Consider the following 27,252-nt stretch of genomic DNA (forward strand, 5'->3'; position numbering starts at 1 on the left):
GTATCTAATAAGGGGTTAAGATTCAAAATATAGAAGGAACTTGTACAACTCACAAAGAAAACTCCAAATAACCCAATGAAAAAAATTGACAGAGGCTCTGGATAGACATTTCTCCAGAGGTGATACAAATGGCGAACAGGTACATAAAGGGGTACTCCATATCACCAGTCATCAGCAAAATGCAATCAAAGGTACCGTGAGATACTACCTCACATCTCTTAGGATGGCTATTATCAAAAAGATAAAAAATAAATGTTGATGAGGATTTGGAGGAAAGAGAGCTCTTGTACACTGTTGGGGAGAATATAAACTGGTACAGTCACTCTAAAAAATAATATGGTATTTCCTCCAAAAATTAAAAGTAGAACCACTATACGAGCAATACCACTTCTGGGTATATATCTAAGGGAAATAAAATCAGTATCTTGAAGAACTATCTGCATTCCGTGTTCATTGCAGCATTATTCATAGTAGCCAAGATAATGGGAACAACTTAACTGTCCATCAGTGGATGAATGGACAAAGAAAATGTGGTGTATATATACACGATGGAATTTTATTCAGCCATAAAAAGAGGAAATCCTGCAATTTTCAACAACATGGATAAACCTTGAGGCATTATGCTAAATGAAATAGGCCAGACACAGAAAGACAAATACGGTATGGTATTACTTATATGTAGAATTAAAAAAAATGTTCAACGGGCAAGTGTGGGGCTATAAAGGAAAAGGACCAAGTCAGAATCTCTCATGGTGTCAACAGCTATGGTCTGAACAGAGACGAGAGGTTGTCCATTATTATCCATTCTCACCTACTTTTTAGTTGGGTATAGGATTATTTATTATTATATTATTATTTATTATTATTACTATAAAGACTGTACATCCTAGCTTCCCTTGTCACTAGGTGTTGCCACAAGACTCAGTTTTGCCCAAGAAATTTTAGAATCATTGTCATGTAATTGCTTTCAGGAACCTGTCCTAATAGACATTTGGCATGTCCCTATTGTCTTCTTATTTATTGTCCCATGTTCTGTCTTGCTTCCTGGAATTCTGATGAGAAAGCCTGGAGTTACAGCAGCCTCCTTGCATCGCAAGAACGGGTGCTGCATTCTGAGGATGGAACAGTAGGCGCTGGCGTGGGGCTAGGGCTGTAGATGCTTTGTGGATGTACCATATCAGCCCTGAACGGCTGATCCTCAGACTTTGACGTAAGGGAGAGATGAACTTCTATCTTGTTCAAGCCACTGTTATTATAGGTCTAGTTGTTTGCAGCCAAATCTAGTCCCAACCGAAGGAACAACAGACAGGGAAGAACTGGCCAGAGAGTTTGAACAAGAGCAATTCAATGTCATGGAAACCATGGAAGTCAGAATTTCAGAGCAGTGACCGACACTGTGGAGGAGGGAGAAGCCTGAAGACAAAGATACTTTATTTGACAGCTTAAAGGTCACTGGTAGTTTAAAGTAAACACTGTCCAGGGTTAACTGCAAACCAAGCCATATAAAAAGCCTCTTCACATTATCTGCAAATGCTCAGGACCTGCCAACTGACCTACCTCTTGGGATCTGGAAGGTGCCTATGTATTATGAAGAGAACAAAATATTTGCAGACTCACCTTATCCGCACAGACTGTATCAGCCTTCAGGGAATTGGCTAGAGACCATAGTCACCGTGAGAAAAGGTTGTCAAGATAATCAAAGAAGTGTTTCCAGCAACGAAGTTGGAGAATAAATGAAGGGCAAGGGTCTTCCCAATGGCACCCCCTTGTGATTTGGCTAATGCTCTCCGCTCCTTCGGATGTCAGCCTAGAGCCACTTTCTCCGACACAGTCTTTGGATCCCCTGTTGTAGCCTCTTACAGCTCCCTCAACTTGTCCTCCGTATCTCCCCTTGTTTATTATCTGCCTTCCTCAATGGCGTATTAGTCCCACGAGGCCTTGGGCCCTGTCTGGTTCATTCATCACTGTGTCTTCAGGGCCCAGCTGAGTGTCTGGCAAAGAACAGCAGCTCAGTTTAGCGCATGAAGTTTCTCCTTGCAGGGCTTCGTGGTTCGCTTGTGCGTGTTTGTCCCTTGTGTTTGTTCCTTTGTAGTTGTTCCTTGTACATGAGGAAAGACTTTTGGCATTGCTTCCTCTCTTGGCTTCTCATCGTTTTCATCCTGAGAACTGATGAAGAGAGCGGGGAAAGTGCAACTCCTAGTTACTGTCTACCTATGTTGGGGGAGGATGGTGTCTTACTTAATTTTCCATTCCCTCACCAAAGGCACCAGGGAGCCAATTAGTATACTAAGACTGTGTGGCACCCAAGGGTCTCTCAGAAGCTGGAAGAGTGAAGGCGGTCTTGAAGATCCCCCCACGGTACCTTCCAGGGTGAAGGTATTCTAAAAAGTACTCTAGACCAGTGTCTATTAGAACATTACTTCAGCTACAGAGAAAGAATTGCATTCCAGTTCCTCCCATTCTGGCCTCTACCTTCCCTCACCTTATCTCCTCATCCCCTTTGTCCCCAGTGAGAGCCATCACTCTTCCCCTTGGGTACCTCCAGTGCCGTTCCTTGGCTCAGGTGGTTTCCCCTCCTGAATGTCTTCTTTCTCCCTGTCCCTTGTTCTCAAGACTCATATTAAATGCCGTCGTCTCTGGGGAGCCTTCCCAGTCGAGGCACACATCTTTGTCCCCTGAACGCCAACAACTCCTACTGTCTGATATTCCTTTGAAAATTGGCACATTCTGTCTTGTGCTGTTAGCCTGATTTTTAGATGAGTACTCAGCTTTCTGAAAGGGCGTTACCTTGAACTTCTGCATGGCCCTTGGGTATAGCCTCGTACAAAGTAGATAGATATCAGCAAATTGCTATTGGTTGACTATCACAGTGTCCTGTTCCTTAGCTATGCTCTCTGTTTGCTGACGTGGAGAAGAAAACGCGCGCGCACACACACACACACACACACCTACACAGACACACATGACAACAGCAACCCTTGCCTGTCCCTGCTTTCATGGCTTCTCATCTTGGACTGTCAGACAATACTACAAGTTGTGGGGACCCTAATTTAATATTTTCCTATCTTAAAAAAACCCCACGACCTGTTGTGGCTAGTGACTCATAAACTGTAGTCGATGATTATAAGTAAGACGTATGTAATTGTTTACCAGCAAGCTTTAAATAAACACATAAATTTCAGTGTCTCTTCTTATTGGATTTTCTGACATGTTGGAATTGATCTGAGATCTCATTGAAATGTAAACTACAAACTAGCCTCTGAGGCTCTTAAATCAGATGGGAGTAGAGAGAATAGGATGGTTAGCACCTTTGAGAAGCGTATCTATTTGGTAAAATGGTTAACCGGTTATATTTTATCAGCCAAAAGAATGACAGCTGCATTTGCACCAGGCTGCAGACATTGCCTCTAAGCTGTTCCTCCTTTGTCTCCTTTCCAAAGGAGAGGCCTTTGGCTGGGAACAGTGGGGATAGGCCACGGTCAGACCAGTAACCCCTTCTTGTGACATAACTAAGATTCTCACTATCAAGTGCTCCCTTTGCAACCGTTCCTCACAGCGACAGTATCAAACAGGAGTCTCCAGAGAAACAGAAGACATAGAGGAGATTTATGATAGGAACTGGCTCACACGATTGTGGAGGCTGAGAAGTCCCCCAATCGGCTGTTTGCAAGCTGGACAGCCAGGAAAGCCCATGGCAGAATTCAGTGCAAGTCCGAAGTCCTGAGAACGGGTGGTGTAACTCCCAGTCGCAGGGCAAACTCCTGAGAACCAGGGGGTTGCTGCCCTAAGTCCTGGTGCCCAAAGGCCCAGAAGCTTCAATGTCCATAGGCAGGAGAAGATGGACATCCCATCTCAAGAAGAGGGAGTGAATTCACCCTTCCTTTACCCTTTTATTCCATTGGGTCGCCCAGTGGATTGGAGATGCCCAGCCATGCTGGTGAGAGCAGATCTCTTTACTCAGTCTGCTTCTGGAAACACCCTCACAGACACATCCAGAAATACTGTTTTATCAGCTATCTGGGCATCCCTTAGCTCAGCCAAGCTCATACATAAAATTAACCATCATAGTGACAGTCCGAATATCCCATTTTGATTGTATAAAGGCTCATTTTAAGCAACTTGACTAAGTCAGAAACACGGTCTCCTATGTAGAGCCCCAGCTTATTCAGAGGTTAGAGAAACACAGATTTAGTGATGGCAGAGGTAATACAGGCAAAGGTGTCTCTAATGAAGGTCTTGGGACGCACCTTACAACGGTGTCAGTGTCCTAACGTGTGCTAGTCCACCAGCCGTGATTGCTCAGGTAGTGTCCTAAAAGGCAGCCCTCTTCTCTCCAGCTTGCAAGCTTGAACTTGGGCGGGGCCACACCTCTTCCATGTTTTAAGCTGTTACGTTTAAGGGTGTTATAATGGATTATGGACTGATAATCTCACACTGTTGTTGAAAGCTTTCTTGCTGAAGCAAGTCGAGTCAGCAATTCCTGATGATTCCTAAGGGACAGATATTAGAACCAGTCTAAACGACAACTTCACAGGACAAATGGCCCAGGTTAAAAGAAGAGGAAAAGACTATGGACTCTGGGAAACAAACTGAGGGCTTCAGAGGGGAGGGGGTGGGGGAATGGGATAGGCTGGTGATGGGTAGTAAGGAGGGCACGTATTGCATGGTGCACTGGGTGTTAGACGCAACTAATGAATCATCGAACTTTACATCAGAAACCAGGGACGTACTGTATGGTGACATAATATAAAATAAATAAATAAATAAATAAAAATAAATAAAAGGCAAAAAAAAAAAAAAGAAGAGGAAATGACTCCCTTCTGACAGGAAGAATGATCCTAACACAGAAATCACTGAATTTCCTGATAGCACGTATCTAAATAGACAGTGGAATCATGTTTCGCTTTTTTTATCTGCATATAAAATAAAAAAATTTCAAAAACACTTGGTTGTCAAAAAAATGATGGGTAATCCTAAACAGGCAACACAACACACTTTATTCGGAAAGAGTCAGTAGGCTTTGCTTGTTTAAAAAAACAAAAAGTTCTAAGACGGACAGAAAGCTGTTTGCAAGGGTTTTTGCCACAGAAAGTCACAAACAGGTCCAATAAGAAGAAAAATTTGACGTGATTTAGATAGTCGCACCCTCCTCAAATCAACAAGAGATAAATTAAGCCGTGATTGATGGTGGTTAGTGGTTTTCTTTCTTTTTTTTTTTTTTAAGTTGTACAAGGTGATGTTTTTCATTAAGGTGTACAACGTGATGATTTATACATATACGTTGTGAAATAATTACCACAATCAAGTTAATTAACGCATCCATCACTTTACATAGTTACCTTTTTTGGGTGGTGAGAACAGGTAAGATCTACTCCCTTAGCAAACATCGAGTATACGGTACAGTTCTGTTGACTGTAGTCACCATGCTGTGCATTTTGAGATCCCCAGAAGTTTTCATCTTATAGCTGAAAGTTTATACCCTTTGACCCACATCGCCCCACTTCCCCCAACCCCCCAGCCCTTGCCAACCAGCATTCTACTCTGTTTTTATGAGCTCAACTTGTTTCTTTTTGATTCCACATGTGATGATGCCATGCAGTATTTTTGTGTGTCTGGCTTGTTTTACTTACCGGGTTAAGGAAGAAAGTGAAGTCTCAACAGAGTGACGGGCTGGATAAAACTGTAAGGTTCTCCTGCTCTTGAGAACTGGACTTCAAATTTTTTTGATCGCCTGGGGGGCAGGGGTTGGGGGGTTGTTGAGAAACCAGGTACCCGCTCTAACATTTCTAAGTAACACTTCACTTTCTTTCCCTTAAATTCAGGTAGGAGCAAAGAATGTCATTTCTAGTATATTATATTTACATTTGAAAATAAAATGGCTACTTTTCTGACTTAAATGTGTCCCATCTAATGCCATACGGCTCCAGCATAGCTGTTCTCTAACAAAGATTTTTTCAACATTCCTTTTCCTCCTTTTCATATTTTTATCCCACTCTCCCTGAAGAATTTTATTCCATTGTAGATTCTTGTGCTTGAAAGTCTTTTATTGTTGACCCTATCATGGTTCCTCATAACAAAAGTATTTAACTGAAATAAGATGTTGAAATATTTCCTCTGAACATTAAGCGGGGAACGTTCACCCTTTTTCCTGGATTAGACCTAGGGCACCATTGTTTGAACCACACGCAACCCTCCACCTGTCTTTGGGAGGAAGTACACTTGTGAGAAAGAAGGGCTGCTGGAATCAGGGCCCTCCATTCTGAAGGAGGCGTACTGTGGTAGGTGGATGGCTCCTACTCTCCACTGCCCCGTAATACCATCAAGCAGCCACACCCTCACCATGGCCGCCTGGCGGGTGGAGTGTGCTTTTCATCATGGCCTTGAGCATGGTTCAGTGACTTACCTCAGTGGACAAGTGTGAGCAGAGGCTTGAAAAGGGCTTGTGCAGTCTGGTTTGGGTTCTAGTGCTTCTGCCATTGCTATGAGAAGACCGTGCTCTGGGTAGCTGCTGCCTTTCCCTGGGTCCCAAATTAAATATGGCCCAGCCAGGACCCATTGCAAAATGAAAATGTAGGGCATGAGGATTCAATCCCTCTTTCTCCTGGCTCACCACCTCAATCCATTGTGGATGGGCAACACCCAAAGGGTAGAAACCTCCATGCAGGGATGTACTTGTTGCTTGGATTGGGAGTGAACAAGAAGTCCCTGCCCATTGCCCACCAATTGTGCCCTGACTCTACCAGTCTAAATAGCCACTACCTTGTCCCACCTCAAGACACTGCAGAGCACACGCCTGACTGGCCCTCCCTGTGCTCATGTCCAGAACCCTAATGGGACGGAGGGCAGCAGTGGTCACTGGGTATGAACAGAGAGATGATGGCTGAGTACCCACCCTGGAGGGCCGGGAGATGAGAGAAACACCATGTGTGAATTGAGGCTTTCAGTCCTTGGTGCGTGTTTCACTGGACTTTACTCATAAAACTTGAATGTCTCGGTCCATCTCAGAGTATTAAAGCCCACGTGCAAGGTCCTCCTGAGTGTAGAGCTCCGTAAAATTGCACTGATCACAGAACATGGAGCCAACCCCGGGCGCAGCAAACTGCAGACCTGAGGCCGAAATTGGGGCATCCCACCTGACCCACACTTGCCTGAGTATGAACGATCGCTGTTTCAAGTCACTGTGTGTTGGCGGGTGGCGGAGGGGGGGGAGTGGTCCCGCAGCATCACTGCGGCAATGGCTGAATGACACAAGTTGTGGGGAAAATTCAGGTTCTAAAATATGGCTCCCTAAAACCACTCGTGCCTTTTTGCTTCTTAAAAGTCTTCGCATGCTTGCATGGACACCGGTAGTCCACTTTGAGGTCTGCTGACCTAGAGATCAAAGGTGGAGTGGGAGGGAGTGTGTGAGACACCTAAAAGGTGGAGGGTTGTGGTCAGCAAGGGGGATCCTGCAGCTGGTAAGTCAGGGGAAGAGCAAGTCTGGGGATGGCCCTGCTGGAGGACGGAGGCTGTGAGCTGGAGCATTAGGGGGTGGAGGTGTGGCAGAGCCAGTGGCACTGTAGGTCCCAGTGGACTCCATGTCACCCGCTACGGGCAATGTCATGGAGTGGTGATGCACAGAGGTTGTAGTCTGACAGGTAATTTGCCTCTGCTAGTCCCTTGTACTTGCCTGTGTGACAGTGGGCATGCTCTTACCTCCTGAGGGCTTTCACTTCCTTATCTGTACCTGTGCTCCAGCGTCATTCTGGGAATTCCACACATAATCCATGAAAGGGCTTCAGCACAATACCCAACACTTGGTAAGAACTCAGTAAATATTCACTGTTTATTATTATGCAAGATGATGGGAGTTAGGTAACCTGGCCCTCCCTGTGGTTGTTTCCTGGGATTTTTGCAACAAACGACCGTGAACTGGGTGGCTTGAGACAACAGAAATGTGGTCTTTCACAGTTCTGGAGGCTGGAGGTCCGTGGTTAAGGTGTCATCAGGGCTGCACTTCCTCCACGTGCTCTAGGGGAGATTCCAGTCCTTGCCTCTTCCTCCCTCTGGTGGCTGCAGCCTTCCTTCCTTCACTTGGCGCCCCATCACGCTAACTTCCCTCCCCCTCTTCCGTCTCTCTGCAGGCCTCTAATAATGACCCTTGTCATTAGATTTCAGGCCGACCAGGATAACTCAGGATGATCTCCTCCTCTCATGATCCTTAACTTCATTACATCTGCAAAGACTCTTTTCCCAAATAACTTCACATTCACAGGTTCCAGGGATTAGGATGTGGTCTTATCTTTTGGGGGGGCCACTATGCAGCCCATGGCAATGTCCGTATCTCTAATGAATGTACTAGAAGCATCACCTGGCAAGAAAAGGCAGAGGGTGGCAGAGGCAGGTGACATGGGCCTATGAGAGGAAGGATTTCATAATAATTAATGAATAACAGTGGGGGAGTGGAGAGGCTGGCTCCACCTCCCAGCAGGGTATAGATAATCTACATCTTTGGGCATAGGGCTTCAGTGGAGCCACCACTCATGGGAAATGTCAGGCTTCAATAGAGTCAGAGGGAGGGGGTCTGTAACCCAAAGAGTAACCCCAAAATATAGTAGATTCTTGATGGGACACAGTGTATGCCATGTTCAGAAAATGGACCGGTTCAGGGGAGCAGAAGATATTCAGGCAAATTGAGTGAGAAAATGCCAGGGAATGTGTGTTAAGGCTGGGAGTCTGGAAAGATGTCAAAGCCAACTCTGGTGAACTAGCAGCCAGCAAACCCTACCATCCTTGGCAGAACCCCCTCCCAACTTCCAGTCACCTCACCACTCCAGCCCCTCACCTTGAACACCAAATCTGTTCTTAGAAAGCTTTATGTGCCTTTAAGTCCCCATAAGCAGTGGGGTTGGTCTGCTCTGGTGTCTGGGAAATGAGTGGCTGAACTTCTACTGATTTCATGTTTTCATCGAGAATATCATTATGTAATCTTTACAGTAAGAGGATGATTTTCTCTAATAATTGATACCATATCTGTATCAATGTAGTTAAATATATCTCACTCGGCTCTTTCCACCCTTTATCTCATAGGAAGCATTGTGCTAATGAAAAGCTTCAGATCAACCCTGAAGGGAATGATTCAGGTTTACAAATCATTGTGCTCCCAGTTGGGGTAAGTTACCACATATTATTTGCTTATGTACAGGCCACCCTAGGAATACTCTGACTTCTCCCTTTTTTGAATTACTATTTGGAGAGAAGGAAACAATTAAATTATATTAGAAAGGGAGATCTGGAGAGCCTGTCGTTGGTTCTATGTTCTGAAGAGAAATTATGAAGTGTAGATAGGTCAAGAGAGTGGAGAGATTTGGTGAAAGAAAAGCAGTGTATAAAATTAATTTTTGACTTTTGGTGTTGGGGGATGCCATTGACTTCTTTGAAGATCTGATGAAACCTGTGGATTCTTTCCCTAGACAGACTCACATAAGCATATCCACACGAAATCCCACAGGCAGCCTTGCTAAGTACTCAGTCACCCCAAAGCCCACTCACCACCTCCTAGGGATGGATCCCAGGGGTCCAGTTAAGGCCTTCTGGAGCATAGTAAGCTCAGAGAGTGATAGAAACACCAGCTCCACTGAAACTATGGTTGAGATGGGAGAAGAGAAGAAGAGGTTGGAAAGCTAGGTAGAGAGGCTCAAAGGGCAAGATTTAAGGAATATAACTGCATTCTGGAGTTGGCATGCTAAATATTTTGGGCAGGATATACACCAAAGACTGGGGATCCCAGGTGGCAGACCAGTCACCTTCTTGGCTTTAATGGCCTCATCTGTAAAATGGGAATGTTCTCAGGGTCAGCATGAGAACAAAGTGAGATAACAAAATGAAGGTGTTTTGTAAATCTTTTGGTTACAAAGCATCAAATGGAGGTTCAGGAAGATTAACCAGGTGATGACCTACTGGGTATATGCCCTCAGAGCCCTCTACTAGGGAGCCGGAAACATGTAATGTGGCTTCAGACTATTAGTCAGGGCAAGAGAATGAGAACATTCATGGACATATTATACAGTAAGCCAGGTGGAATGAACTTATCATTTTTGAAGCAAGGAGTAATATACCAGACAGATTATTACTTTTCAGTGTGAATGGATAGGTCTTGAGTGAGATCAGGAAGAAGATAAGAAATGTTAATCCTGAAAGCCCCTGAATTTTTCCAGAGGTCCTTCTTCCAAAACCAGATGGTACATGAATTAGATTTTCTGTGAATTATAGAATATTACATTTTATAACCAAACCAAATTGATGTCTTATGCCTGGAACCAATGCACTATTGAATCTATTGGGAACAGCTTAGATGATCTTAACTATTGATTCATGAAAAAGGTTTTGGCAAAAGGTCTCAGACAAGGAATCAAGCCAGAAGCAGCATTTGTCATACCAGATGGGTTGACTCACCCTTTGGACTGAAAAATTCACCTGTCTTTTTGTGAAAACTGCCTATTGGTCTATTAAATGGAACAGGGACATTTGTTATATCATATATCAACGGATGAGTCTTGATTATCCAATGTATATGAGCTTCTGGGATGCTTCAGTTTGGTGCTAAATATTATCTATAAAGCTGGTCTTTTAGAGGAACTTAATAAAAACCCATTTGGACATCCAAAGGTCAGCTATTTGGAAGAAGGGATGGGAAATTGGCTCATAGCCACTTTGGGAGAAAGAAGTCATATTAGAAGTTGAGAAGCTACTACATGCAAGAGACAAGTGAGGTCATCTACTCTACACGATAGTAAATAAGAGATTGTCCCTTTTTGGGGGGCCACAGTGAGACCTTGGTTCTTAATGCCAAAAGGTAACTCCCTAAAAAAGTTATTTGGATTCAAAGTTGTGAAGATGACTTTTCCTTCAACTTTCCGCCGGAGGTCTTATGCTCATCATTTAAAGTTTGGCCAAAATATCATCTACCTGAGTAGTTTCCCGACCTTCCCTACCCGTCCTGCCCCCTGGACACAGGGTCAAATTACCCTATTCCTCCCCCCCCTTGTTTCTGTACTGGGTTACTTGTTTCAGGTCTGCCTCCCTCCTGCAAAGGATTTTGTCTATCTTGCTCACTGCAGTATTTTCAGCCCCTAGCACGCATCTGGTCCATATTTGTCAAACAGATGAATTTGCGGAGCTTTTAAAACCTTGAGGCAAACCCTGATTTGCTTACCTGTTCTTAGAATCCCTCTTGTATGACTTATTCTGACCAGTCTTCTGGATTCTACACATATAAGATAGCTCTCTGTTTCTGCTGTTGCTGTCCTAAATTCAGAATTTCCTTACATGTGGACCACTGCAATGACCCTTGAAGCATTCTGCCTGTCTTCGGTCTCTCCATCCACTCCAGGGCATTCTGTAAACTCTGTGCTGGGTCAATTTTCAATTTCCTACCCAAAAAACAAGTCATCAGTCTGACTTTCAAGTACCCTCCAATCTGTCTCTCTTTCCCATCTTGTTTTTGTACCCTTTGACTCAGTGACGTCAAAGTACTCTTCCCTTTCCACACACAGCCTGCATTTTCCTGCCTCCAAGCCTCTGCTCTAGTGGTTCTCTTCACTTGACCGGATATTAGCCAACTTTAAGACCCAACTCAAATATTCAGTCCTGCAAGGAGTTTTCCCAGGTTTCACTAAACTGAAAGTAACCCCTGCTTCTTTCAACTTTTCCTGCACTGTACTTGTTCCTTTCCTAAAGTATGAAACTCTTGGGTAAATGTCTGGACTCCTCCACTAGACAGAGAAGTAGTTGGGGATAGGAGTACATTTTATCTCAGTGCATGAAAGCAGAAAGCCGCCCACATAGGAGACACTCAACAAAAACTGCAGATCGCGGGACCATGTCTGCATTCTTGTTTGGGTTCAGTTTTATTTTAAGCACAGGAAAATGCAAAACATCCTGGAATATATTACTCACGATTATTGCCAAGGGAAAGAAATCTGTCTCCTATTTGAAGAACCGCCTGGCGATAGATTTTGGCAATCACACAGAACTTTGCAATTTGCAACGGGCTCCACTTCATTTGATCCCAGGAGCTTGTGAGGTAAGTCGGTGTATCACAGGTGTCTCCAGTTCATAGCTAAGGAACCTGAGACTTGGGCAGGAGAAATCACATGGGGTGCCGTAGCTAGCAGGTGGTGGGGCTGGTACTCGGTCTTGTGATTTCTTGCCTTTGTCTGCTGCCCTCCTCCAGCCCTCATCAGAAGGTGGGTGGAGACTCCGATAAATTCTTATTGCATTTTAGAGAGATGACTCCAGAAACTCCAGTATTTCCAGATGAGCATTCATCCTGGGAGAGAAAGATTAATGGTAAATGAGCTAAGCTTTCCATTCCAGACCTTGGAATAAAGAACAATGTAAAAAGTGGTAGAGTTTGCATAGACAGTGATTGAGACATTTTATTTTTATTTTATTTTTAAAAAGATTTATTATATCTAAAATAGAGAGAGAGAGAGCACGAGCAGGAGAGGCAGAGGGAGAGAGAGAATCCCAAGCAGACTCCCTGCTGAGTGTGGAGCCCGACGTGGAGCCCGATCTCACGAATTTGAGATCATGACCTGAGCTGAAACCAAGAGTGGGATGCTTAACCAGCCGCATCACCCAAGCGCCCCAAGACACTTTATAAATTAAATGGAAAGGACGCTTACCTGTGAACTATAGGCTGGTCAAGTGTAAGCATCTTTGTGCCTGAGTCTTTGTGTCTCCTAGAATATCGAAGGCAGCAAGAGCTAAGGGAAAAAGTTCAGGCATTAGACCTAGAGAACCCTGGGCTCAAGCCCCAGCCTCACTACTTCTGGCTGGCTTTGAGAAAATGACTACCTTTCCTTATCTGTAAATGAATTCGTCGTCCTAATCATGTGTCAATCCTATGAATCTATTATCCCGTTCAGTTCTCCCTAGACTCTGAGATGTAGTCATTTTATTTGTTTGTTTACTATTTTCCATTCCTTTCTTCTAGATAAGGAAATGGGTCAGAGGGATTAAAAGCCAGAGCAAGAGATTGCCGAGAAGATGAACCGCAGCCCACTCACTCCCCTGTGTCCACTTCCATCTACAGAAGCTGGATGGGAAGTCCCGTCCCAGCAGGGCTCCTGTGAAGGTTAGATAAGAAAATGTGTTCGAAGTGTCAAGATGATATTAATTAGATCCCTTCTCATTTTTTTTAAACAAATGTTTGTGAATAAATATCTTCAGGTATCTGTATTTCTTTAAATCATGTTTGAATTATAAGCCCTTTGTTTAATGATAATGATTAGTCCATCAAGTTCATGTTTATACTCAGCTTCTTTTTTTTCTTTTTTTCCTTTTTCCAGTCGTGGGGAAAGCTCACCATCAGAACCTGAGGCAGAGCCAGGCACCGCCCTCCACCGGCGGCAGCAGAGCTCACGGCTGGGAAAGGCCCGCAGAAGCGGGGAAGAGCCTTTGAAGTCCTGCTCTTGCAGAAACAAGCCTATAAATGATGGCGTCTGTCATAAGCACGGTAATGAATTGCCTCAAAACGGGTGTCTACTTCACTTTAGTGCTTTTCTTTTTTTTTTTATAGCAGTGTTTTTCTTTTTCTTTTCTTCTATTTTAAAAAAGTTTTCATTTTAATTCCAGCTAGCTAACATACAAGGTTATATTAGTTTCAGGTGTACGATAGAGTGATTCAACACTTCCATCCATCAGCCTCCCATTCATGTTTCATGGGGAGTTACGGAAGTCAATCAAGAAAAAAAAAACCTGGGAAGAGAATATTGTATAAGAATTGCTGATGGGTCTAGAAAGGCTCCAACTCTGTTTAACATAAATGTTTTCATCAGACTTTCTTACCCTCCCTAATGACGAGTCTAGCATCCATGGACTAGAGAACATTCCAGAGGGGAGGGGATGTCGGGACCTGGAAGAGGTCCAAACCACAAGATGGACAAGACCAAGACTCAGCCCCGATTCTGAGCCTTTGCTCCAACTTCTCAGCTGTGTAGTCTTCCGCCGATGCCTGCACACTCTTGCAACCCTGGGACCGAGGTTGCCCGTGGTTCCTCAAATCATTTCCTTTTCTCCGGGCACACAGGAGAAACAAGCAGTGGGCCCGGGACGGATTCTGGCCAATGGAATGTACATAGTACATCCAAGGCTGTGTGAAAATTCTTCTGTTTTGCACCTGGAATTTCTCCCCCAAATAATTATTTTTTCCAGTAAAGAAATATGACATACTTACTGTGGAAAATTTGAAAAGAAAATTAAGAATGAAATATCTTCCCGTGAAAACGATCACTATTAATATCACGGGCTATTTCTTAAGTATATTTTTACCAGAGTTGAGAACATGGTGCCCATGCAATTCTGTATCCGGTGTAGTTTTTGCTCGCCAGTGTCATAAGCGTTTCCCTATATCACTAAACATTAGACATTAGACATTACTTTCCGGAGTTAATATTCCATTGTAAGGACATACCGTATCTTCCTAACCAATTCCTTATTGTCGGATAGTTAGATTATTTCCAGTTTTTCAGGGTTACACAACATACTGCAATGGCCATATTTGTAAACTTTGGATTGTTTCCTTTGCAGTGTGAATTCTTTAAGGTGATTGAGGTTTTAGACTTGGGTAATACATGGGAAACCATTACATGTGTTAGAAACAACCTGATTTCTGGAATGTGAGAGCATAGGGAGGTCAACTGTGGGAACTGGGCTGTAAGAGGCCCTGGGAGGGTAGTTGAGATTCTTGCAAGAGATCGGAGGGAAATTCTTTTCTGCACCAGCTCTAGGGAGAGGTGCTCAGCTGTCTGAGCATGAGGGACAATGGAGGGTCCTCCCTCCAGGTTTCTTTGAGGGTCAGGCAAGCCCTTCTTCTTGGGAGACTCTAGGCTCACATTTCATGAGCTTGTGGTCACCATAGCTCCTGATTGTTATTTCTTTTTGCTTATTTATTTTTTTGACCCACACCTGAGTTTTTTTTTTTAAATGAGCTATAATTAACATGCCATAACATTCACTCTCTTAAAGCGCATAATTCAGTGGTTTTAATATAACCGCAAGCTTGTGCAACATCACCCTTATCTCACTCCAGAACATTTTCGTCACCCCAGAAAGAAATGCATACTCATCAACAGTCCTTCTCTCACTTCTCAAACCCTCGGTTCCTTGCAACACTCATTTACTTTCCTGTCTCTGTGGATTTGCTTATTCGAACTTCATAGAAGTGGGGTCTGTAATACGTGGCCTTTTACATCTGGCGTCCTTCACGAAGCACAGTGTTGTCAAGGACCATCCATGTTCTAGCAGGTACCACTACGTCTATTTTCAAGGCTAAATAATATTCCACTGTATGGACATATCACCTTCGTTTATCCACTGAGCAGGTGATAGACATGTGGGTTGTTTCCATTTTTTGGCAATTATGAGTAATGCTGCTACGAACACTTAATTCCTTTTTCTTAAAATTAATTTTTAGAGAAAGAGTGTGTGTGTGCGTGCGCGCTGTGCGGGGGGGGGCGGGGGCAGCAGGGAGAGGGAGAGAGAATCTTAAGCAGGCTCGATCTCGGGGCTCGATCTCACAACCCTGAGATTATGTCCTGAGCTGAAGTCAAGAATCAGATGCTTAACTGACTGAGCCACCGAGGCGCCCCGCGAACGTTTGATTTCTATGTAACTCGTGTACAAGTTATTGTGTGGATACTTAGTTCCAGTCCTCTTGCGTATATACCTAGGACTAGAACTCCTGTTTGACTCCATGTTTAACTTATTAAAGAACTGCCAAACTGTTTTCCAGAAGGGAAACCCATTTTTCATGTCCTCCAACAATGTATAAGGGTTCCAATGTCTCCACATCTTCCCCAACACCTGTAATTGGTCCATCTTATTTATTATAGGCCATGCTGGTAGGTGTGAAGGGAGATCTCACTCAGGCTTGGTTTGCATTTCTCTTTAATGGTTAGTGATGATAAACATCTCTTCACATTCTTACTGGGTATTGGTACATCTTCTTAAAATAAAGGTGTATGCAAATCCTTTGCCCATTTTTAAATTTGGTTATTTATCTTTTTGTTGTAGAGTTTAAGAGTTTTTTTAAATATTCTGAATATAGATTCTTATGAATAAGATTTGCAAATATAGTTGCTTTTTTTTTTATTTTGTGGGTTGTCTTTTCACTTCCTTGGTGGTGTCCTTTTAAACACAAATGTTTTTATTTTTGATAAAGTTTGATTTATCTATTGTTTCTTTTGTTGTGCTTTCAGTGTCATGTCTAACTCAAGGCCACAAAGATTCACTCCTGTTTTCTTCTAAGAGTTTCATAGTTTTAGCATTTGCATTTAAGTCTCTGATTCATATTGAGTTACTTTTGTATATGGCGCAAGGTACAGATCCAATTTCTTTCTTTTCTCTTTTCTTTCCCTTTCTTTCTTTCTTTCTTTCTTTCTTTCTTTCTTTCTTTCTTTCTTTCTTTCTTTCTTTCTTTCTTTCTTTCTCTCTTCCTTCCTTCCTTCCTTCCTTCCTTCCTTCCTTCCTTCCTTCCTTCCTTCTTTTTTTTCATGTGGATATGCAGTTATCCCAACACTATTTGTTGAAAAAATTATTCTTCTCCCAGTGGATTGTCTTGGCACCCTTGTTGAAAACCAATTATCTATAAATATATGAGTTTATTTTTGGACTTTCAATATATGTCTATCCTTATACCAGTAGCACACTGTCTTATGATTAGTGTAGGTTTGTCATAGGTTTTGAAATTGGGAAGCCTGTGTCTTCCAACTTCGATTTTTTTCAAAATTGTTTTGTCTACTTTGGGTCCCTTGCATTTCTGTATGAATTTAGGACCCATTTGTCAATTTATGTAAAAGAGGCTGCTGAGACTTTGACAGGGATTGTGTCGAATCTGTAGGCCAATCTGGGGAGTATTGCCATCTTAACATTATTTAGTCTTCTCCGGTGTTATTCTTAAAAAACAAAACAAACCACAAACCTCAACAGTTACTTAACTCACATAACCACAATTACTGTTTTTCTGCAGTGTGGATAGCTCCTATTTCCTCCAACTACCTTTTAAAATGGAACGCTTTGCCTTGTAAGTGAATTATTTTCTTTTACCAGACAAGCTCAGCTATGTATATTTCCGTATTAGACTGTAATGATTCTTTTTAGTGAATTATTGGGAGTGAATACAGTACAAATTTCACTAAAAGGTAGAAATGCCAAGGCAAAAAACAGACATTCAAATGATTGACCAATTTGCCAGAAAAGAATAGGTGGGTGTGTGATGAAAAGGGAAGGTTGGGGGTTTGCATACTCCAATGCTCTCCCAGAGTATTAGCAAGAGCTGATTCTCCATTCCTCTCCCTTGCATGTCATTCTTTGCTGTGCAGTTTTTAAAAAGTACTTAATTTCTCCGAAAGTGGTGTGATCCAGGTATTCCAGGTGACTTCATGGGCTTGTGTCTATGAGGCAGGTCACATTTGTTTTGTTTTTTTAAGATTTTATTTTTAAGTAATCTCTACCCCCAACCTGGGGCTCGAACCCACAACCCTGAGACCAAGAGTCGCACACTCCACTAATGGAGCCAGCCAGGCGCCCCAAGTCACACTTACTTTTAATGACAAATTATAGTTGCCTGAGTTCCCCCAGGCCTGGCTGCCAGAAACGAACCCCTTTGGAGTGTCTGGGACTTGTCGCTATGAGTCCCCAGAGGGTGCCTCAGGTGCGCAAAGACAGTCTGTCGGCCACAGCTACCTGCTCATTAGATCTGCCCCCTGTTGCCTCTTCTGCGCTTGGCCCCCACCCCCACCCCGCCTTGTGTCTGCCAGGCCTCCAGGAGACACTCATGATCGCATTGCCAAAACCACGCAGGAGTGCTATTTGGGGATTCATTTAAATCTCCCCAGGGGGCAGAGATTGGGCACCAGAGTAATGCCATTTCTGTATAGACAAAGAGAATGGTCTTCTCTGCTCTAAATGTAAGCAAGCAGCTCTGCTCAGTCCTGAGTCTCTCTGAGCCATTCTTGAAAAATCCAAAAAACCATGGGCCCTTTTATCCCTAACGGTACTGCAACTGGATGGAAGCACCTACAGGGGGGAAAGGCGTCTCCTCTACATCATTTTCTTTTTCTTACTCCCACCTCACCCCAGCCTTCTCCTTCCTCCTGGTGGCCAAACAGAAGCTGAATGCATGTAAGAAAAAGAGGGCTGGGGGCCACCTTCCTAACTCAGTGGGGTGTCAGCTCTCCAGGACAAATGTGACTTTCCGTTGGTTGAAAATGGTACCTACCCCTAAGAAGACTTATGAGGAGTAACTGAAGTTGTGTAAATAAAAATACATGAAAATAATGCAAAATAAAATAATGCAAAAAAAAAAAAAAAAGTCCCTGGCACACAGAAGACATTTTCTCCTGGGGTTAATTTCTTTCTTTTTTTTTTTTTTTAGGGAGGTGGGGGAAGGGCAGGGGGAGAGGGAGAATCTCGTGCAGACTCCCTGCTGAGTGGAGATCCTGACTCCGGGGCTCTATCTCACGACCCTGAGACCTGAGCTGAAATCAAGAGTCGGATGCTTAACTGACTGAGCCACCCGGGGAGGCCCCTCTCCTGGGTTTTAAAATATCAAAAGTGACAAGATTCCTTTTCTGGTTAAAGGCACCTTTTCCAAATATTTCTCACTGCCCCTAGGGAAACTTCCCGATGGCCTGTGAGTCCAGAAAAGACTGCTGGGGTAGCGCCCCTCCTTCCTATGGACTTTATATGGCTCCATCCAGTCCAGAGCACAGTCCAAACTTAGAATTTTTTCCTTTCCTGCTCACTTGCCAGGCACTTGGGGATGATGGACTCCCCGTCTGTGGATTTGGCCAGCTGGTGCCAGAACATGGGGGCATGGTGTCTCTTCTGAGCTTTTTGCCCAGGGCAAGAAAGGACAGAGGGTGTCCCAGCCCACCCTCCTGCCCACGAGGCCAGGGCATTTCAGTACACTCACTGCCCTTGGCTTGGACAAAAATAGAAGCTTGTTTCATCCACCCCATGCAAGGTCTTTTCCGTGACTCCTCCTCCCCAGAAATCCCCACCAGCTATTAGGAAGCTGGTCCTCCTCCTCTACCCCATGGGCCCCTGCCACTTTCCAGAACCGCTTCCTAGGCAAGCACTGGTCAGCCGCTGCATTCCCTTTCCTTTTGCCCCAATTTCAGCACAGGTGCTGCATCCAGGCACCCTGACAAAGCTGTCCCTTCTCCAATCTGGCCAGACGCGGCTCTGCATAATTGTGCTCTGCTGTCCACCTGCTCCCCCGCGGCTGTCCCCGACCCCACAGCAGGTGCGGCCCATTGCAAAACCTCCCAGGCCGAGTGAGGAATCAGAAATGCCAAACTGGGTTACATAAGTGGGTTAGGCAGGTGGCGGGTGAGGTACATTCTATAAGGAAGTTGTGAGTCAGGAGCCTGGCAACGTGAATTCTCAGTTCTCAGTTTGGTTTCATTTCAACTAGCAGTTACTGAATGTCTGGTGTGTTCTCAGAAGTGTGAGAGATGATTCTAGATGTTGGAATACAGAAGTGGAAGGAAGGCTCTGTGAACCAAGCCCCGAGGACACAAATACCACAAGACACGGGCTCCAACTCAGATAGTCCTCAGTCCACGGGGGAGTCAGACACAGGAAGCAATACGTACACTACATTGTGACCGGATGATAGCGACAACACATGCAGGGTACAGAAGGAAAAGGAAGTAATTCTTTCTGGAGAGTTTTGAGTGAGGAAGAGGTGATGTTTAAGTGGGGTTTTGAAAAATGAATACAAGTTGGCCAGGTGGATAAGAGCACTGAAGAACATCCTGTTAGAGGAAACAGGGTCTTTGAACTCCCAGAGGGTGAACTAGAGGGGACAGTGCACCAGGAAGGAACCCGAGGGGGTCTTGGTACCCCCCGTAATCTCTTTCAGCACCCTTCGAGGCCATCTGTACTAAGCAACCTGAGCAAAAATGGTGGCCTTGCTCTGTGAACTCCACTTCAGTCCAAGTCTGTACCCTCCCCTTTCAGTTCTGTGTATTAACTTGAGTTGCCCCTGGGGCATGTGGGGCTTCGGGGACAAAGAAAGTGACAGATCGTTCCAGACAACTGGGACAGAAACAAGAATCGATAAGACCTTAGAAGGCATTGGATGCCATGTGAAAGGGCTTACATCTCATCCCGAGGGCTGGAGCTTACAAACTAGTGGCCGTGAGATGATTTTTTTTTTTTTTAATCCTAAGGACTTGTTTTGCTATGCTCTTACAAAGCTTTACAAGTCAGTACCTTCCTGGCATCCCTTGGGAGAATCAGATCTGACATCACTGGATTCATGGTCTTGTACTGAGCTGGCCCAGGTCACAGCTGCCTCCTCTAAACCAGGTGGGGGCTCCTGTTGGCCCCCGTCCCGGCTGTTTCCTCAGGCTTCCAGGCAACCTTCTGGGCCCTGTGGGCATTACTAGTTTTAAGTAGGAGAGTCCAATGGTAGGATTTGGATTGATAAGATTGGTGGGTGATTGGATTTGAGAGGAGGGCATCGGAAACCGGGAGACCTGTCAGTCAGCATTAGGAAGGACGGGACAGATTCAAGTAACATCGGAAACATGCCCCTCATGGGTCCAGGTGCAGATGTATACCCACACTCTCTAAATATGGCAAAATAGCTCCTGCTTCCTCAATGCCTCTGAGTTCTTGGATTTCTTACGATTTCTTTACCCTTTCTAGATTTATGTTCAATTTAAAGATGATTTCTTTTGACAGAAGAGGGAAGTACAAATATTATTTTTTCTAGGGCTCACTGGGCCTCTCTGTCCCCTTCTCTCTCCTCAGATATGAAGCCGGGTTGTGGCCAAAAGAGAACATCAAATCCTGGATCATCGATTTTCTGACCTTAGAGGCCCCTTTCAGGATGAAGCCTCATAATTTTCAAGCTTCTCCAGTGTTCATCCCCCAGGGAAATGTGCCCTATTCTTCCCATAATCCAGCAAACACCTATTAATTAACTGGAGGGGGAAAAAAAAGAGAATTGTAGGGGAAGTATGATGGGGCAGTAAAACAGTAGGTACCCTCACTGACCCCAGGGCAGTATGTAATCCACCGCAAATCTCCTCCCAAATTACAGCAATGGCTTGTAGAGGAGAGGAAGAAGAGAAACCCTAAATTTTATTCCTACTTCCAACATCTGCTCCCTCTCCATTGTTGGGTGACCCGCTTAGAGTGGCTCTTGGTCTCCATTCCTGCAGCAGGTTGGAAAAAAGATTGTGTAATGTCAGTCAAGTACCAAGCAATTGAAAAGCAAGTGGTATTATTCATCTGGAAATTGATCTAGCTAGTCTTTGTCTCGGCTGCTAGAGCTAATTTCATTCACAGGTGCCATGTTATTTACTGATTTAACCATCTCCTTCAGTACCACTTCTCAGCATTGCACTTTTAAGTAAAATAATGTTCTTGTGTGTGTGTCTTGATTACACATGTCACTGGAGACAGAAATGAAGGTTTAAAATTTCCTGCTAGGTGTTTGCTCTTCCTGGCTCGGATCCGGCATGGCTGCCGGCTATCAGGTTCCATACACCAGCTGTGGTGTGGTGAGTGGGGGGCAGGGACTAGAACAGAAGCTCCCTCGTTCATTCAACAAACATTCTGTCGTAGGATGGGTTCTCAAGGAAGCAGATCCCAAGTCAAGGACTTGAGAGCAAGTCCTTTACTGGAGAACCAAAGAAAATGACAGTTGTGAGGTGAGGAAGTAAGACAAAGAAAGGAAGGCAGTCAATCAAGGGTGCATTGTTGGGTCATCTGGGAAATTTGGGATCTGGGGTAGAACACATGCCTCAGAGTTATCTGACCCAAGCGCTGAAGGAACTGGGATATTTGTACATCAACTCCCATTAATCATTGACTGAGAACTGCTCCCGGGGAGCATGAATTCCCTGGAAGTTCAGCCCGGCTATTGGAGTAGGCAAAGCAGGCTTTGGTGGCCAGAGAACGTGCTCAGCCAAAGGAGTGCAAATACTGGCAGCTGGAACTGGGACCAGCCTGGGCTAAAATGATAAGGACAAGAAGCTGTGGGTGGGGCAATGACAGCATCTGCTCCATATTCTTTGAAGACTTCCTGTGTGTCAAGCAAAATCAAATAATGACTACTAAGATGGACTTTGTTTCTGTCTTCACAGAGTGTGCAGCTTAGGGGACGAGATAAACAAGCAGGCAGTACCCAAAAGATGGGACGTTTTGTGATGGTAGAAAAGAGAAGTGTGTCAGGGAAGGCCTCCTGGAGAAGGTGTCATCTAAGCTAGATCAGCATTAGGACTAGAAATAGTCTCATTTGGGAGGATTAGCATGTGCAAAGGTCCTGAGGAGAGTGAGTTTGTGGCAAGCTTTCAGAAACCACAGAAATTTGGTATAGACAGAATTCAAGGTGAAGATTCTGGAGGAAGAGCAGATGATGGAGAACTTGGGAAACTGTTTGGACAGTTCCTAGAGCCAGTTTCTTCCTAAGACCAAATCTACTTCCAAAGACTATTTCAAGTCCTCAAGTGGTTGTCCCTAGAATCTTCTTCTCTATTTCAATCGTATGTAACCATTTCTTTTATGCATGTTCTAACAGAACAGAAACTTTTAAACACTTTAAACAGAAAACCTAACAAAGGTTTGTTTGATCTTGTTACCGATTAAATTAACATATAATTGGCAAATTATTCCTATTCTTAGATTCAATGGCTGCATCAAGTAGTATTTATAAAGAGCTCTGGCCCTTGAGAGACTCAAAATAAGTAATGGAGTGTGGCATATTGTATTTCCGAAAGATGGTTACCGTGATACTTCCTAACCCACACTCTTTACCATATGATTGGGTACTCCTCGCATTGAGAGGTGGGCCCTCTGTTTCTTCCTCTGGAACGTGATGGGCTTGTGACTACTGTGGCAGTGACACTGTGTGACTTTTGAGGCTAGTTCATAAAAGGTAAGCCCCACCTTGGTTTTCTAGGGGTACTTGTCCTTGGAGCTCTGAGCCCCCATGTAAGAGGTCGGAGGCCGCCATGCTGTGAGGTCACAGGAAGAGGTCGTGTTTGGTATTTCTGGCCCATTGTCCCAGCTGCGGTTCCAGCTGCGGTTCAACTGCCAGATATACGAGTGAGGACACCTCCAGATGACTCCTGCCCCCAGCCGTTGAGTCACTCTCAGGCTTTGAACTCTCCTAGAAAGTAAAGCTTCATGTCTTTTGCTTAGAGGATATCAGAATACACTCAGTATGATATGAGGCAGTAGGACAACCTTTCCTCTACTTCAAAGGGGGAACCCGGGGCAGGATGTGGGCACAGGGAGGAAGCCTCACCATGGAATGCAAACAGAAGACAGAGGGGAGCCAGGGAGAAACGAGGCCACTGGTGACATCATTTGATTTGCTACATAAACCCTTGCTGGAAACTAGTCCTAGCTCTAGACTTCTCAGAGTCCTTGATTATGCGAACGAGTTTTATTTAGATTTTCTGTGACTTGCAACAAAAAGAGTCCTAACTGATAGCAAGGGAGAGGATTTGTTATCTGTCAAGGAGATGAAGCATTTCAGGCAAAGGGAAAGAGAAACATCTTCCAAGTGTCTATCATGGTGGGCAGCACCTGTTGTGTAAGGGAGAAAAGTTCTCAAGCCAAAATCATGCGTTTGCTGTAAGTTTCCCAAAGTTACATTTTTTTCTTTAGTTGGTGGACGATGTGTATAAGCCCACTGCATGACAGGCACTGTGCTGTGTGTTGGGGATAAGACAACAAATAAGACACTGGGGGTCCCTGCCTTTGTGGAAGTTGCATTCCAGCTGGAAACACAGACATACGGTGGTTACAAATAGGACGAGTGGGTTGCAGGAGGAACGGAAGATGATCTAGAAGCTGTAATGGAACCTCCCCTGGGTTGAGAGGAGGGGTGAAGACAGGCTTCCCTGAGAAAATGACATTCAAGAAGGGCCTCAAAAATGAGTGAAGATTTAGTCAGTCGAGGGTTGGGGGAATATTCGAGGTAGAAAGAATAGCACATATTTTGCTATAGGACTTCTAAAGACTTAGAAAGTATAAATGTGCATTGTGAACCCCAAGAGGGGCTGAGGTATGCAGTGTCCCCCAGGCTTGTTGACATGGTGCTGTGATTTAAAGAGCATCCCTTAGTACTTAGAAAAAAAGAGGTGTGGCTTCAGGAAGGAACAGAAGTGTTCTGGGGGCAGAGGGGACATGGTCCTGATTCAGGTAAAGACCTATGTATGAGAATAGAGGGTGATGATAGATGATAGATAGATAGATGATAGATAGATAGATGATAGATAGATAGATAGATATGAATGAGATGGATGGATGGTGGGTGGATGGATGGTTGGATGGATGAAGTGTGGCTGGATGGATGGAGGGGTAGATGGTTGGATGGATGGTTGGATGGTAGATGTGCGGAGAGAGAAATATTAGATAGAGGGGTCAGCATAGACAGGACTTTGAATGTCAGGATACATAGTGTGTTGGTGTCTGAGTGTTGAGTCATGGCTGAGGTTGTATGTGAGAAATCTGGGAGCAGGAAGGAGGGGTGCAGCGATTCAGGCATGAGGCAATGAAATTCTAATGGGACAGTTGGGGTGGAGGGGTAGAGAGAAAGGGATAAATTTAAGAGACACTGCAGTGGAGGAACATGCAATTAATAGATATCAAGTGAAAAGAAGGACAAGAGGAAGCACAGTTTAGAGGCTAGTTTTTGGGAGGAAGAAGATCTCTAGAAAGAAATGGAAAACGTCTTTCTCTCTAGCGATTAATAGTTCACCGTGCAAGGCAGAATAATCTCGAGTCACCAGGTTCCTAGGCACTTGCCGGATCATTGGCGGAGCTGGTGAACCTGGGAAGCAGGGAGAGAAGACAAGCGTTATGGTAAATAGAAGCTTGGAGATTTCCAGTGGGTTTGAATCATCTGTGTCATCTATTACCTTGGCCCCTGAGAGCTGCCTCTATTTTTGTTCACAATGGTCCGCATGAGTGACATGTCTACCTCAAACCTGTGCAGCCCCGTTTCAGTAAGAGGAGAGAGTGATAGAAATTTCCTTTCAGGTCAGGATGTTATAACAGATAAAAAAAGAGAAGATATTTAAGAGAAAAATAACCCAGCAGTACACCATTCATCAATTTCTCCCTCTCTCTCCCTCTTTCATCTTGCCTGACCTAATACCCTGAAACATCCATGATAAGAAATGTAGGCGCAGATAACTTTCTATGGAACAGGATTCTCACAGAGCACAACCATGATTAATCTAGCCCCGCACACAGGTGATGTTTTTATTCCTTACCTGCCACTCGTTCCTCTAGGGAATCGGCGCGCTTCTCTCGGCCAGAGTCAGGATCCGCCGTGCGGGCTCCCTGGAGATCACGGCCGGATGCACAGTGCTGCCTGTTGAGAACTCTTTGAAAGAGTCTTCCAGAAACCCATGACCCCGAATCCTTCTGCCATTCCCTAATAATTACATTTGAGGTTGAGTGCCACCCTTGACACAAACATTTCTTTTGGTCTCCCTTTGACCTCCTCTACAAGGAGCTGTCGTCAAATCGCTGTCACCTGGAGTCCTGACTCATGACTCAGAAATGTCCAGTAGGGCTTTGCTGGGGTTGGAGTGAGCATTCACATTCCATCGGATTCAGGGAAAGTCCCCCGAGCATCTCTTCTGCACCAGACACAGTGCTCAATGCTGGGCTAGACTAGTGACAGGGACAGACGTGGGACAATTAACACAGAAACGAAACAGCCTGTGACCAGGCCTACGGAGACTGGAACTAGGGGCTGAAGACACAGGAAGGGGATTAAGCCACATGTGAGGAGGAAGTGACACTTGACCTTGCAAAGCGAGGAGGATTTTGGCGGGTGCAGAAAGATATCCAAGCAGAGAGACCAGCAAGAATCTCTGACCTTATTAGAGGCAAAAATAACAAGAGTAGGCCGAGTCTCCGACATCAGGGAGCAGAGGGAGTGGTGTGGCCTAAAGATGAGGCTCTGGAAATGTCATGCTCACTTCTTTACATAACGATACAATAGCAGCGGGATTTTTTTCGTTTTGTTTACTTGTTTTTATTTTAAAATGCATTGTAAACATTCCTCTTTAGAGCCGTATCAGATACAATAAACATTTAGAGAGGTTACCTGTTACAAAGGCAAGCAATTATCTCTGGAATCTGCTCATCTAAATTCTCTTCTAAATTGTGTGTCCAAAATCTCTGTTCCTTAATTACTAGTTATCTTGTTTAATCAGCAGACACCCTGCCTCTTCCTTCTGTCCCTCGGCTAGAAGCTGCAATAGATACCAGGTTTCCCCAGTAAAGTAAAATTTGGTATCAAAAAGACTCAGTTTCCATTCATTTTCGTGCCTGACTAAATCTAACGCGATTTATTTTTTTTATTATTATATTATGTTAGTCACCATACAGTACAGCGTTAGTTTTCGATGTAGCGTTCCATGATTCATTGTTTGCGTAAAACACCCAGTGCTCGTTGCAATACGTGTCCTCCTTAACACCCCTAACAGCAGAATCCTAAGGGGTGTTTATACTGTGTGCTGGGCACACTGCTCTGTGCGGTATTGGAATTTTCTTTCAATTCTATACAGCCTACGGAGGCAGTGAACAGTATGACTTTCCATTTACGGGCAAGGAAGCTGAGACTTGGAGAGTTTCCGTAAGGTGTCTGAGGTCACAGAGCTGGCAGCCCTCACCCCAGCTCTGCCTGCCCCCCAGCCCAGGCCCCACTCCCTCTGGCTTGCAAGCTGGGAGGGGGGTTGGTTATGTGCTAGAGTCTCCAAACCGGGGGGCCCCTGGGTGGCTCAGTTGGTCAAGTATCTGACTCTTGATTTCAGCTCAGGTCATGATCTCGGGGTTGGGAGATCGAGCCCCATGTGGGGCTCCATGCTCAGCAGGAAGTCTGCTTGAGATTCTCTCTCTTCCTCTTCCAATGCCCCCCCACCTCTCTCTCTAAAATAAAAAATAAATAAATCTTAAAAAAAAAAAAAAAAGAGGTTCCAAACCTGGCTGAGCTCCTAAAGTACACAGATTCTCTGACTCCGTTCCCAGAAATGTGATTCAGTGGGTCTCAGGGTGAGCCCAATGCTCTGTACTTGAAGAGACTTCCCCGGGTGATTCTGATGGAAAACAACATAGTGCCTGTGAACCTTGCAGGGCGGCTTCTGTCCAAACCTGCCTCTGGAGCTTGGCTGCCTTTTCAGTTCCCATCTCAGTGGGAAGGATGTTTGACACAACTTAAAA

At 44.5% G+C, this 27,252-nt stretch overlaps 1 long non-coding RNA gene across 5 annotated transcripts in view; it reads left to right on the plus strand.

Annotated features, from left to right (window-relative positions):
• The window catches only part of LOC123801481 (uncharacterized), a 124,528-nt gene extending 97,744 nt beyond the window's left edge, over positions 1–26,784 (plus strand). For 3 of the 5 annotated variants that reach the window (XR_015722520.1, XR_015722523.1, XR_006782246.2), the window contains 4 exons: positions 9,070–12,064; positions 12,266–12,330; positions 12,980–13,120; positions 13,335–14,972. This is a non-coding gene — a long non-coding RNA (uncharacterized LOC123801481). Of the gene's footprint in view, positions 1–9,069; positions 12,065–12,265; positions 12,331–12,979; positions 13,121–13,334; positions 14,973–20,811 lie in introns of those variants that run through there. The other 2 variants (XR_015722522.1, XR_015722521.1) reach the window with 2 other exon arrangements.
• Positions 26,785–27,252: the final 468 nt, after the last annotated feature.

Source organism: Ursus americanus, chromosome 32 (genome assembly GCF_024610735.1).
Source record: "Ursus americanus isolate L20-20 chromosome 32, mUrsAme1.1.p, whole genome shotgun sequence".
NCBI classification, from domain to species: Eukaryota; Metazoa; Chordata; class Mammalia; order Carnivora; family Ursidae; genus Ursus; species Ursus americanus.